The following is a 14,867-nucleotide window of genomic DNA, read 5'->3' as shown; positions in this document are numbered from 1 at the left end:
TGCTTCTATGTTGCTACAAGGAAAAACTGCACTTACTGAAAACCCTGTAACCATACATGGCTTCAGTTGCTAAAACTGCTATTACACTTGCAAAATCGTTGGCAGCTACAGGACAGGACAAAACCAGTTTTCTTGGAGCTGGAAGCAAGGGAGATGGGGAGAAAGGAGCACAGCTAGGACAGAGAATCTCAGAGCATGTGTTGAGGCCAAAACAGGATGAGGAGCTAAACAGCAGCTCTTCTTCCCCTGCAAACAAGCTTTTCCTGTCTCCGCATCGGATCCACATGCAGGAATCTGAGCGTGCCACAGTCCCTAGAACAGGATTAGCATTCTTCACAGCCACTACTGTGTTGCTAATTACTTTTCATAAATGCATGCTGTGGAAATCACACTTAATTTGTGCCCAAATTAAGCCACACAGTTTCTATTCTTTTCCTCAGCCACTTCATGTATAAAGAAATAGCTTATCAATAGTAAATAAATGAGATCAGCTTGTTTGAAGACTCACTCCCTAAGTTAAGCATGGGGGCTTTTCAGGTAATTCCCTAGAAAAGGTTATGGTGTTTGTAGTTGGGTGACTGGAGATTTTATTTGTGTGAAGAGTAGTAACTGCCTTACCCCGTGGTATCAAATATCTTCTCTAAATGCGCAGAAATCCTGTATGCAGCTGTGCTAAGATGTTCCTTGAGGTTTCAATCTGCAATACTTTCAGCCTTTCCATTGATTAGTTATGGACTTTGCCATATAAGACCATATGCTTTCCTTTGCAGGAAACACATACCTGGATTATTATTTTTTTCATTTTCATCCCAATGTCTTACTGCTAAAAGGACCAGATTTCTTCACTTGACTTAAAAAGCAATGAATTTCAAGGAGGAAAAACTGGAAATGTTACATATTTTTGATGCAGAAGCTGTGTTTTCCAAAACATCTTTTCTACTCTTTCTGAAGAGATGTACCCACATTCATGTACAATTTCTTTCTTAGATTTGTGGAGCAAAGCACTGAACCCATCAGCCACGGTGTTCCCTGTCATACTGTGCAAATTATGTATGAAGTTACAGAGGTGTGTGAGCATTTATAACCACAATATTCTGGAAGTGGCCAAACAACTCAGATGACATTCAGAGGTGTTTAAAGGAAAAACACGGACGCCTTCCTAAAAATTTCCTAGTCAAAATTTATTTTGAATTAAGGACAAACACACAAAAAAATAAAGACACTCTTCCCAGAGGTTTCTCTGCCTTGTTTTTTTTCCGTCCAAGGTACAAAATCCACTCTTCACTCCCAACAAATCATCAGTTATTCTGAAAGCCCCATCCAAAACATCGCCCTGCATCATACAGAACTGACAGGTTCAGAGGGGAAAAAGGTCTGTTTTAGTATGGTAACAAGTTCTATTGCTTAATAAATTATGGAGCTTTTGTTCTGTACAACCAGCATCAGAAAACCAGTGGAGGTTATACTGGAAAAGAAATGTTTCATTTGCAGAGTCAACAGTTCAGCATACAGTACGTTTTTACAACTCTTCCAGGTACCCTCATGCCTTATATAATGATACATCAACCTGAAGTCTGTTGGAAGAAGGAGCCTCAGCGTAGTCTGGGGTTGGGGTGTCCAGGAGAGCTCCATTAGTAAAGCACTCTGAAGACCTATGGAAAAAAATGTTTCTACTTAATTCAGGAGGGATCTGAAGGAACATGGTCTGGATCTGGCTTCGAAGAGATCAGCAGCTGGGAAGCCATATTTTACATGGGATCAACCTTAGGTAACAGAATAGGTGCTCTGTGTATATGCGTACAACTTAGCTTACATAATAGGCAGCTTGAATTTTCATTGGGAATCAAATTATCATTACGGATGTTGACGTTGTCATTGCTGTAGCACCTGGCAAATGGTTTATAGAGCTTTATTCAGGGGAAGTGAACAAGGTGAAACCCCTGGATTGGTGGCAAGCTGGTATTTTCCATTCCTTTTTAAAGAGAAGAGGAAAAAAATGGTCTATTACGATCAGAAGTCATAATGATATTTTACCTGACGACAATAATACATTTTGAGATTAAATGGAAGCCTTTTTCTTCCATGGTTTTAGGAAATCATAAGAAAAACATTTTTTTTTGGTATGGTTTTGTCAGCAACAGGAGTTTTTCGGACAGGATTGAAGCTTTGATTTCACAATGGAGATTATATTTTAAATCAGCTAGGGCTTTGTATTGGTTTGTGTGGCAAGGTTTTGGTAGCGGGGGGGGCCCAGGTCTGGCTTCTGTGAGAAGATGCCAGAAGCTTCCCCTGTGTCTGACAGAGCCAATGCCAGCCAGCTCCAAGATGGACCTGCCACCGGCCAAGGCTGAGCCCATCAGTGACGGTGGTAGCGCCTCTGGGATAACATATTTAAGAAGGGAAAAAAAACCCCAAACCCTGCACAATTGCAGCCAGAGAGAGGAGTGAGACTATGTGAGAGGAGCAACCCTGCAGACATCAAGGTCAGTGAAGAAGGATGGGGAGGAGGTGCTCCAGGCACCAGAGCAGAGATTCCCCTGCAGCCCCTGGTGAAGACCATGGTGAGGCAGGCTGTCCCCCTGCAGCCCATGGGGGGTAACAGTGGAGCAGATACCCACCTGCAGCCTGTGGAGGACCCCACACCAGAGCAGATGATGCCTGAAGGAAGCTGTGACTCCATGGGAAGCCCGTGCTGGAGCAGGCTCCTGGCAGGACCTGTGGACCTATGGAGAGAAGACCCCACACTGGAGAGGTCTGCTGGCAGGACTTGTGACCCCACGGGGGACCCACGCTGGAGCAGTCTGTTCCTGAAGCACTGCACCCCATGGAAGGGGCCCGTGCTGGAACAGTTGGTGAAGAACTGCAGCCCGTGGGAAGGACTCATGTTGGAGAAGTTTGTGGAGGACCGTCTCCCATGGGAGGGACCCCACGCTGGAGCAGGCGAAGAGTGTGAGGAGTCTTCCCCCTGAGGAGGAAGGAGAGGCAGAAACAACATGTGATGAACTGACCACAACCCCCATTCCCTGTTCCCCCTGTGCCACTGCGAGGGGAGAAGGTAGAGAAATCGGGAGCAAAGTTAAGCCCAGGAAGAAGGGAAGGGTGGGGGGAAGGTGTTTTAAGATTTAGTTTTTATTTTCTCATTACCTTACTCTGATTTGATTAGTAATAAATTAAACTAATTCCCCCAAGTCGAGTCTCTTTTGCCTGTGACGGTAATTGGTGAATGATCTCCCTGCCCTTATCTTGAACCATGAGCCTTTCATTGTATTTTCTCTCCCCTATCCAGCTGAGGAGGGGGAGTGACAGAGCAGCTTTGGTGGGCGCCTGGCATCCAGCCTGGGTCAACGCACAACAGGCTTTTTTCTTGACACAATGCTTTTAAAGTCACCTCTTATGATCAGCTGTTTTGATTCATTTCCGATGCCACTTCAATTAAAAGTGACTACCCAGAGATTCCTTTAGCAGGGCAGCTATTCCAAACACTGCATCAGTTCCATCTGATTAGTAATATAATGATTAAGGCAAATGAATTGATTCCTTTAACAGAGCTTGCTGGGTTTTGCTACAACTGCCTGTACAAATGCTTCTGTTTCTATAGCATGGGGTTGTCTTCAGCAATGCAAATTATGGATTAAAATTATCACCTCTCCCACAACAGATCATTTTTCACCTGAATACAGCTCAAAAATTTAGTAATGTATGCCTCATAAAGTCTGTGCTACTTCATGCACTGGAAGGCTTGAAAAACATGGAAAGCAGAGTCCCGTCATACCAAGGAGACAGCTTGATTTTGACTGAATGGTAGGCTTGGGGTTAGCTACTTTGTATTGATAGAGAAAGAGTTCAGAAAAAGATATTAAATTCTCTAGCAGCTGCTGCTGGCAGTGAAATCCTGAACACAGTTGTTTCCCTCCTATCCTGAAACAAGAGGCATAGTTACTCTGACAGATTTGTACTGTGCTCTGTTTACACACCATTCACAGTCCCACAAATGCTCAGTAAGACGCAGTTCTTCACTCCCACTCATTCCTTGCCTAGCAGAGCCTCCTTCATGATCCGTTTCTGCAAGCCTTCCCTGTGCAGAGCTCCTACTTTACATTCAGAAATGCTGCCCTGTAGTCGTGGAGCTGGAAGGACTGTGCATTTAGTTCTCACTGAGGAAGAAGCACAAGGGCACCCGCTGTTTTCATTGCAGTGAAATGAAGACATTGTCCTTTCTACTCACTCACCATTTTCCGTCTTTACAAAGGCTCTGTTCTGTTACTCGATAGGGAGAGAAGCATATTCCTTGGCACAGTCAGAGCAAAAATGAGCCCAAACTGCCACCTGTGATTCCTATGATTTGGAAATATTTGGAATCTCAAGACAAGCTGCACAGACCTTGAGTGGATCTTGTTCAGATGCTTCCCACCTCCTGCCTGGATTTCTCTTAACACTGAGCTCCAATCCACTCGTGCCACAAGTGCCTTATATCTCGCAATGCATAGGGACACCATTCACATTCACTTTCCCTAATCAGTAAGATGATAAAGAGTCATTGCTTTTTTCATCCTTACCTTGAAATACAGTTTTTGGCTTAGACTCTTAAGCATATCATCTCTGTGCCAAGGACTATCTGCATTTTGTTAGTAGGCCCATCACTTAAAATCTTTGTCCCCAGTGAATCGCATACTTGACAGAAACTATATTCTCCAAAGGCTGTTCTCATTAAATGAATGGGTTTTGTTGATTCCTGCAAACCACAGTTTATTTTCTCCCAGCTGCTCTCAGCAGTTAAACAGCAGTAGGTGACAATTTTTACTATTCCTTGAGACTTTAGAAAAGCTATGAACTAATAGCAGCACTTTGGTGCTAGGCACTGGTGACATCTCTCTTGTCCTTCTAGGTCTAGGAATGACTTACTAGTGTCTTCTTGTTTTCCCCATCTATATTTCTAGATGAGCTAGAGCTTTCTGTATCTGTCATGGACCGATATGGTTCAAGAGTTTTTCAGGATAACTGTTGATATAAATACCCTAGATAATCTTGTCTGACTGCACTATTATTGGGAAACAAATTCTCCATGATTGTTTTGTGTAATACAAAGCATCCAACTGGTTAATTCCCATCCTTGACAAACGTGACTTACACTCTGCATGGTAGCTGAAAGTTAGTTAAGGCCACTATTGGAAATAATCGGACACCTTCAAATCTGTTATCCTCCCCAGTGCGATGTAAACAACTGTACCAGTCACAAAAATGCCACCCTGGTGATAGAAAAGCTTTCAGCTCTCACTCCTCCCAATTCCCCCATCTCTAATCCAAGATGTTAGGAAAGCTACAGACACCTTCCCTTCCCAGCTTTTCCAGAACGTCTCATACTTTCTAAAATCCTTTTATTAATCTGAAGATATGACTAGCCTCAGGTAATGAAATGCATTATTAAACATTATTATATGTATTAATCAACTGCATTTCTTTGACTATGGTAGTAGACAAGATAGATGTTTGTAGCAGCTCCAGAATATTGAAGAAGATTGTCTAGGTGGAGGTTTGGACGTTTAGGTTCTTGGGGCATACGATGCTGTAGATGTGCTTGGTCAAAGAAACATATGGCCTCCATTTAAAATGATGATGCTATGCTTATTTGCACTCACTGACTGTCTGGTTGTCAAGTCCACCACGAGTGCAGTGGGATCCAGAGAGGCAGCAGAAGATTAGTTGGAGTCTGGTGAGCCTTGAAAATATTCCAAAGCACCACTAACCAGTGTTGCCAATGTGAATGACATGACATGACATTTCATGCCAGCCAGCCAGCAGCTGGTTATGTTGGTGATATGTTAATGCTGACTGGTATTTGGGGAGGGAAGGAGCCTCAGCTGCTCTTGTGTTGGAATGCAGGGCTGAAGGATGTTTGAAGGACTGATCATGAGCAATATTCTGCAGCAAGACCACTTGTTCATGTAAAGACACCTGATGTCTCTGTCACAAGAGGATGCTGGCTAGAAGAAGAGAGAGACAGACTGGGAGCTGGAAAAAGAGAGATGGAGGGAAAGTTGCAGTGATCAAAACAAGGAGATGGCATTTGAGGGTAGGATCACACTGAATTTGCCCCCAAGGGTGGCAATGCTGGAGATTCTTGCCTGTGTGGGTCACATAGGTGTGCGATATTTGGATGTGTGTCCTTTCTGAAAATTAAAGGCTGATGCTGGTTAGCCATGAGAATAATCTGAACTACGTTCGGGTTAATTCTACTCTATATTTGCAAGTGTGAAAGTTTAATGAATAGAGGGAGAAGGTGCAGGACTTCCATTTTGTTCAGCATTTACTGCCTTCCCCCACAATTACTGTCAGGGCTCATTTGATGAGGAAGAGAACCACCAGCAGCTATGAAAGTTGTGAAAGCCTGAGTTCTTCCTTCTGCAACCCCCTCCCGCTTGCCAAAACTCGCTACTTTTAGCTTTCTTAAAGAATGTTGTTATTTTCCTTATATTTTTGCTTCCTGCTAAAATCCACATGGCTGTCTTTCTGGATTGTCACTAGGACATGCAGTCTAAATCCTTCCTGCTCCACAGATGGAGAGGGAAACCTACAGCCAGAAGAGATGTAAGGATGACTTAACTTCCCACAATTGCTGGTGCTTTTTTATGCTAAGTTTGCAGAGTTGATGCCTTCATATGTTCAGCATATTAATTCAGTTCATATTCCCTGGGCCTAGTGGAGAACTCTCTGACAAGGTAACCTATGCTTTTGTCCCTTTGATAAATGGTGTACCATTTTTAGAGTATCTTCTTGATATCTCTTTCATGGCCCAAAGCAACCAACATATACCTTTTTAATATCTAGGGTGAACTCCTTTCAGCGCTGAACATCCCCATCATAACATTTTCTCATTCATCACTTTCAGTTTTTGCTCCATCTGGAAATGACATCCTAATATTTGCACCTATGCCTTGCTCTCTGCTGCTAAGTTCCTTACTCATATTGGTCACTTTATCACAAATGACAACTCTGTGGATGAAGTGAAGTGAAGCGATCAATCAGTGATGGACAAAGGTTGCAGGAAGCTTTGAGCCCCATGGTTCACAGCTCATGGTTTGCATGTTGGGATAGCCAAGCAGATTTTCAGTTGTAACTTCTTTGGAGATTATCTGGGTCTGGAACAACTTCCATTAGTTTCTGTATAATTCTGAATCAGTGGATGATGTTTTCCACACATACTGGACAGCTGTATTACAAATAGACCAGTGAACTCTCCTTTAATCTAAAAGAAGAATGTGCATGGGCATCTTGGTATCTGGGGTAGTAGTCGATTTTTCTACTATTTTCAAAACTAACTGGAGTCTTGTAAAACGCCCTCTTCCCTTTAGCTCTTTCCTTTGTGAATGTTATACTGGGAAAGAGAATTTTTAACGGCACGTGTGAGTTCTAAATCCCTGTGTTTACATAGCACCCTGCTCAATACTTCTGATTTCCTGTTCAAAAGTGAGAGGGTAATGCTCGTAAGACAGTAAACACAGAGGACAAGGTAGAATTTAGGTTATCTGAATATGGCCTCAAGGATATCCCAAGTGTGAGATCTTGGTGGTACTATGTACATCCTCTATACCTAAGTGTTTTTAAACGTCTGAGCATCTGTCATGACCACCTGTTCTTCCCTTTCCTGAGCTCAGCTTTACAGAAAGGCTTTGGGAAGAATGCATTTTGAATCACTTGGCCATTTGCTTCTGCTGGTATGACTTGCTAGCTCAGTGAAACCCAGGAGCCACTCACATACAACAAAACTCCTCTTTATCCTGAGAGGGCTCATCTGTGCCAGCTCATCCACTTATTGCCAGAAACATCATCTGATTTATGAGCAATTACTGCAAAGCAAAGCAACGAACCAATTCTCAACTGCAAATCAGAAACTAGGACACTTCCCACAAATGTTACAACTCTTTGCAAGGGCTATCTTCAGATGTAAGCACTGTATTACTTCATGCCTGCCCTCGGGATGATATCTGCTCTCTAACTGTGCCACTCCAAAAAGATGTCCAACATCCCCTGCCTTAAGGACCAGGGAGATCTCTGGCAGGTTGAATTCAGGCTACTTACATGGGAAACACGAAATGTGTGGAGTCAGTTCTTGCAAGCACTTTGATTCTGGACTGATCCTGAAATCAGCTACCTGAGGTCCAGGCTAACGCAGCCTTTATGATTCATTTTTCATTTATTAATTGAGAAAAGTGATTAAAACCACAGAAACTTGGCAGCAACGGGGCAAAAGAAATATCCCTTAAACTGAAAAGATGAGAACTGGAGTGTAAATGGAGCGTAAGTTATAAAGATGGTATATTTTTCTTGCAATTGCATGTGTTGTTTATTCCAAAGTTTTCCCTGCAATTGAACTAGATGGAAAGAGAAGAACAAGTTCTAACAGAGCACTTCTGTCACAGAAGCAGTCTCTTCTGGTGCAATACTCACTCGGCCATCTGTGAAATTAAGAACATTAGAGGTATTCTCACTGGAGCTCCCTGACTCTTCCTAAGCTTAGAGGAATGCTGAGGTGGGAAATATTTCTTCCCAGAGCCTGTTGATTGAATCCATGTGGAAATCTCTACCTGACAATTAGGCTCAACATGCCTGAAACAGAGCACAGTTCCCCAGTGAGTTGCTGCTCCGGAAATTTAACTCTTGGAAGAAGCGTTTGCTCTTTTCTTGGAGGCACCCTTCTTTCAAATATTCTGGATAAAATAAAACCTGTGTATCAATTGCTGATGGAAGATGTGACACAGGAGAAGACCAAAGGTAAAGATCACATTCACCGTGGGTTACTCTTGCTGTCATTTCACTAGAGGTCACATGTAAGAGATGGACATGGACTGCGCTCTTGCTGGTGCCAGGTAAGAAATGGATGGGTACGCGTGAACTACGGGCAATTTGCACTTTGATGGCTCTCTGAATGAACGCTGGGCCCATCCAAGTCTCCAAGCAATACAAAAACAAGTAAATGTCTCTTTGGGACAATGAGAGGATTTGCCACTAAAATGTTTGAGTGAGCTGAATCTACAGGGCTAGGAAACCTGGCAATATTCTGTGATTGAGAGAAGAGCGTGTTTCTTCAGCAAAGAGACACCCCAAAAGATTGGCCAGGAGGTAAATGCCAGTAGTCTTTGAGAGACCAAAACCTCTTAGCCTCATGCATAGGGGAAAGAAAGCTTCCATGTCACACAAGCTGTAAGTCACAGCTCCCAAGGCAAAAGCAACTTTCTCTGCTCACAGACAGGATGCTCTTCCACAACAGCTATGCAGGTGTTTTTCACTCATGGTCATTTGCTGGCCTTGGGCTATGGCCTCAACCCGTTTATAAAGTCTAAACCTGTTCAGAAGATGTGAATGGTGCTCAAACCTACAGCTTTCAAGAAAATGCAAAGACAGTATTTGGTACAGACCTAGCAAGAGACTTGGTTTGGATCCTCTGCTTTGGATAACAGAGAGAGCCCTGGGATCTACACTTGAGCCTGTGGCAAAGAGATTTTAATCTGCTAAAAATAAAGGCTGTAGCATCATATGGTGCTAGTCTCTCATCTCAGAATTATTCCACGGAAGCCAATAGAACAGGAACCAGTAGCTGGCTGAAAATTCACAATGAGACCTTAGAAGTTTACCTGTCCTCAACAAGAAACCTACTTTTGCAGCTCCAGTTCTCTCTAATCTTTGCCTTGCTCTCCATCCTAACCACATCCTTGAATTTACAACAATCAACCACAAATGACTGCAAATTCAGAAGCTGGTCTTGGGAGGAACTAGTCCCAGTCCTCAGCTTATCTCTTATTTCATGGTGGACTTGGTTCCTCAGCTACTATTCCTACAATCCCAGTCCGAGTCCTCAACCTTTATTTTTAACTTAAACAAATCTGACTCAGAGTACTCCTTTTTATTGTAGCCCTGTCTCAGTTGCTTTCCTCCCTCTTGAGATTCCATAATGTTGTGTTTATCTAATGAAAATGGGATGGATTTTCAGCTGATGTAGATTGGGTGAACTGTAGCAATATCAGCAGAGCTGTGATGATTTACACTGACTCAGTTCTGACCAGACACGAGTAGCTACAATAACTTAATGTTTCACGTCTGCTGGAGTGTTTTGTGGCCATCACTTTGCATCCATTGCTTTTGTAAGGAAAATAATGTCCTTTCAGGTAGTTAGTTACACTTTGGTTCAATTTCTGATAGCATGACTGCTGTGTAATGGAGACATGCAGAGGTGAATCACACCGCAGCTATTTTGGCCTGAAAACTGATCCTTGTGGTGAGACACACTCACTGACACTGGGGGAGTCATCACTAGAGCAGGTGGTTTGGGTCTCTGCAGGACCACACTGGTAGTATTCAAGAGAGACTACTATCTTTATACGAGCAACCACTTCCATGCAGTGTTAAGAGGAAACAATCCTCTCCTCTCCAGTTTCAAGCCTTGCCCACAGGGAAGGTGCCATTCAAGCCTCTTTGAGAAGCATTAGGAGGGAGTTATATGTCTGGAAAAGGGGGAGCTCTGATCCTGGCCTCCTGCTGCCCCCCTGATCTCTCAATCCCGTTTCTTTGACCTTGAGGTACAGCGATTTCAAAGCTAACTAAGCCTAGTCTCTTTGCCAAGTTGTCTGTTAAACATTGGGGAAATGTTCAAAGTGAACAACATATTTATCCTTTCAAAGCAAATGATAGGTTTGTTTCAAACCAAGCCCCATTCTGCTGTGATTTATTCTTGTAGTCTGTATCTCTCTTTCCTTTTTTAAAAACTTATTGAATGCAGGTGATTTATTTTTGACATGATTGATTTTGACCTGAATGTGCCTGAGCTAAATGAATCAACGTTGCCAATTTCCCCTGCCTGTGACTAAAGAACAGCCAAGTTGATAAGGGCATTCTTCTTTCAATTGAAATGTTATAGCAATAGCCCTTGTTTTCCAGCTGAGGAGTCATCTGCATTGTATCAAACTGCACTCTGTGAAATGGTGGAAATTTCATAGAGCAAAACTAGGGGTGTTGTATTTCCTTTGGATTCAGCTTTCACCTGTTGTAAGGCAGTTTAGTCCAGGCTAAAAAAGAAAGTCAGGTGGATTGATACTGGCTACTTTCACCCCTTATGGCTGTCGCTCTGAGCTTCTAGGAGATAGGCTGCTCATGAATATTTCCATCTGAGTCTAGAGGCACTGGCCTTTTCGTGAGAAATTCTGTTGTCTTGCAACACTTTCACCTTCATATTGCAGCCTACAGAGGCTCAATTAAATAACTCAACTTACTGTTGCTTCTCTGAGCTCAGCTTGCTCCCCAGATCCTTTGGGGATTTTGTTTCCTGGCAAAGACAGCTGCACCTTGGAAATGCAAGGTTCCCAGATTAAGAGTAGGTGCCTAGGACACAATCAGGTTCCCAAAGATGAGAAGCTTTTTGCAGCAAAACAGCTTCTGGAGCCAGCCACCGGAGGGAGCCACTGGAAGGAGGCTGGACTTGGGCAATACCAGTTAAAACGCAACTTAAAACAACTCGGGACTCACAGTCGCTCCTTTCTGCAAACAGGCAGGTCCACGAGTTGAAGAGGGATATGAATATGCAAGAGTGAGAATCTTAAAACCTGCAAGTATCTCACAGAGACCTAAGGATGAAAATCAACTCAGGTCTAGTTCAATCACAGTATTTGCTCCTAATACAGAAACACACAGTGGCTTTGATAAAGGCAAGGGGAGGAAAGAGGTGGTAAGTATTCAGATGAAGAAGTGTAAAGCAAGTGAAGACTGAGTGTTAGTGGCAAGAGGAAACCGCTTGGAGAAACTGCATCAGTAAGGTGCCAGATATGCCCCTGCATGGACTGTCCATTCCAGAATAAAGTAATTTGATTCCAGCTAAATGCTGCTTGCAGAAACAAGTGCCCAAATACACTACTAGCTAAAACAAGTTCTTTTTTCAGGGGGAATTGTTTTTGGTTTTTTTTTTTCCCCTCATCATTCTGAGAAATTCTCCTGTTTCACTTCCCAGTTCATCAGGTGACATTCCATCCTGTGCAGATACGGGGGGAAGTCACAAGTACAGGTGTTTTTGGAAACTCTGAAATATTTTGACAAAGTGTGTGCAAACACTATGGTGTGGGTGTTGGTGTGAAGCTAAGGCTGGAAGAAATGTCCACACTCTGTGAACAACAATAAAGATCTGAGGGTTTGTGAGGAGGTCTGTTCCTACCAGTTCCTGCAGACCTTGTCCCTCTGTGTGCTGGCAATCTGGATGGCAGAGGTGAGAACAGACCTTTCTCAAAGGCAGCTCTTTGCAAGCAACAGCTCTTGTCTTCTTGATCCCTGCAGTTGTTCAGCAGGAGTAGCATCACAACAGCAGCAATCTGGAGTCACAGCCCGGGTGTTGCAGTGGCTCAGACACAGCAAGATAATACTGAAGATGCTCTCTGCACACGCTGCCGCTCAGTCCACAATGAAGTGCCTTACATTACCCTCAGGGAAACCTCTGCTCCCAGATCTGGCCTGTGCTCATGAAAAATACTCCCGTATGGACGGAGAGCTATTGCAGTACAGATGCTTAAGGAATAATATAGGAATGGGGCAAGAAAGTAGATATTTCCCCCAGTATTTCCCCATTTCTCTCAGCTTCCAGTGAGCTGTGGTTTAAAGACATCCAGATGTGGGATGTTTGTACTTCACAGCTCTTGATGGATTTTGTACAAATTCCATGACAAGGATTTAATTTATTAAAATAATTTAAGGCAAAGGGCGCACACGGCCAAAGAATATGTCATGGAACAATGACCAGGGAAGGACTTGGCTCCTAGACATATCCATGGATGCTTTGGCTTATGAGGAATATTCACTGGAAAATCAAGAAAATTGCACAACTGTTGGCATCTTCATCTTGTTTTGGGTTACCTATTTTGACACAAAGGCATAACTGACTGGACAGTACTAGGGAAAAGAAATAGAGCTGGGGACTTTATTTTTGATTTCTCTATGCCTTTCCTGTTCAAAGAGAGTAGGAGAGGAATTTGTGACAAGATGTGTCTTCTGAATGACATTTTCAACAAAAACAGTAAGAGGGAGTGTGAGGAAAAAACCACAAGCTGAAGTTGTGGCAATTTTTATGACATTCACAGGCTGTCAATACATATCTACTTCACATGTGCTGCTGAAGGACTTGGGAGAGGCTGTAAGCTGCCATTGGTCCTTGTTTGGGATTTTTGTTTTGCTGCACTTGGATATGCACAAGGCCTCACTAGTGCATGATAAACAATACCTCTTTAAATGAGTTTATAAGGGGTTAATGATTCATAATAGTTTTAAGGGAAGGCTATTCAGTTCTTCGTAGTCTCAACAGATGGTTTAAAGAGAAACTAGAACACAGAGGAACATGGAGAGCAATAGAAGGAAATACAAGTATGTAATTTTGCAAAAGGAAGGGGCCCTCTCATGCACATGTGTCACTGTAGCTCTCTGGAGCAGGACAGGGCAGTCAGTGCTGGTGAGCAGTATGTCGCACAGCTGAGCAGCATCTCCACAGCCCCCTTCACCTTATCCACGTCCCCTACCCGCCACATTCCCCCAGAGGATGCTTTCATCTTTGCCTGGGATCCCAGAGGTGCATTTGTATCAACAGTAATAATAATAGTGGCCCAAGTTACTCACTTGTACCTTATTCTGGGAAAGTCAACCACAGCAATGCCACTGTATTTTCTACTCTGTTGTTTCCCAGTCAGGGTATTTCGTATTTCTGGAAAGTTTCCTGCTTCTTATTTCAGACCCTGCTACTGAAGGCCAGTCAGATAAATTTATGTGGAGTGAGACAGAGATGTTAAAGTGTAAATGCAGGTCAAAAGTGTAAATGCTTCTTTAACATTCTTTCACTTCTGTGCTGCACTCTGATGCCCTGAAACTGACTCGGCCCTAGGTTTTATTTTGCAAAACCAAACCCCAGAAGGCATGGCTTTGCAAATGTTTTAAAAGGCAGCACTCATTTTTGCCTCTTCTGGCTGTATCCGCTACTGGCAGATGGAAATTTCTCCCTTTCCATATAACTACTCTGCTTGAACTGGAGATGAGCCCCTGCAGGGATTCAATATTGCTCTAGCACCCGCCATAAATAAAATCTGCTTTCAAGGAGAACAAAGGCAGCCATGTGGGGTAGAGGAGCAGCCCAGGCTAAATGACAGGCTGGGCAACCAGGCAGATGCAGCTACATCTGGCAAGTGGCTGGACAGCTAAGGGTGGGCCCCACGGGGCTGGCAGAGGGACACCTGGCTCAGAGAAGGGCTATTTCACACCAGGGACAGAGAAATGCACATTTGCTTAAACTAATTAATAGGATAGAAGCTACCTCATCATCTGGCTTTGCTGATGGCTGCGCAAGCTCATTTTTGTATTGGTTTATTAGCTCTGATAGCTGATCTTATCTAATTGCATTATCTCCTAATGATGGCTGCACTTTGTATATGCATTAGGAAAAAAGCAACTGGAAACCCCATGTCACTTAGCTTTCTTCTCAAAAGAAAAGAAAAAAGCTTGGTCTGTTTCTATTAACTGTGGCAACGCATTTTTAAGGAATTTGAGGGCCCAGGTTGAGGGTAAATGACATGGAGAAAGGATTAATAGGAATTCAGGCCAGGATGCAAGAGCCAACTCAGACTGAGAGCTGAGTTATCTTCTCAATTGGATGAAGAAGAGAATGATTGAGAAATGGTGACAATAATAACAATAGACCTAAAGAAACACAAACCCCCAAGATCCACAACAGGGAAGTGCCTGGACAGATATGCGGCTGTGCTGTGCTCAGTGAGGCAGCGGAGCTGCAGCCCAGTGGAGCAATTCTGGCAGGTGATGCTCCCAGCTGGCTGCAGATCGGAAATGGATAAATGTTG

At 43.3% G+C, this 14,867-nt stretch overlaps 1 long non-coding RNA gene across 5 annotated transcripts in view; it reads right to left on the bottom strand.

The window, feature by feature from the left end:
• Positions 1–1,162: 1,162 nt before the first annotated feature.
• Positions 1,163–14,867, bottom strand: part of LOC148055002 (uncharacterized) — a 220,624-nt gene continuing 206,919 nt past the window's right edge. For all 5 annotated transcript variants that reach the window (XR_015706104.1, XR_015706102.1, XR_015706106.1 and 2 more), the window contains 2 exons: positions 2,619–2,965; positions 1,163–1,652 (listed from right to left, as the gene is read on the bottom strand). This is a non-coding gene — a long non-coding RNA (uncharacterized LOC148055002). The remainder of the gene's footprint in view (positions 1,653–2,618; positions 2,966–14,867) is intronic.

The sequence above is a fragment of the Nipponia nippon genome, unplaced genomic scaffold (assembly GCF_047370975.1).
Source record: "Nipponia nippon isolate SJK-2023a ecotype South Korea unplaced genomic scaffold, ASM4737097v1 scaffold_28, whole genome shotgun sequence".
In the NCBI taxonomy this organism is placed as follows: Eukaryota; Metazoa; Chordata; class Aves; order Pelecaniformes; family Threskiornithidae; genus Nipponia; species Nipponia nippon.
This window is presented reverse-complemented; position numbering and strand designations above follow the sequence as displayed.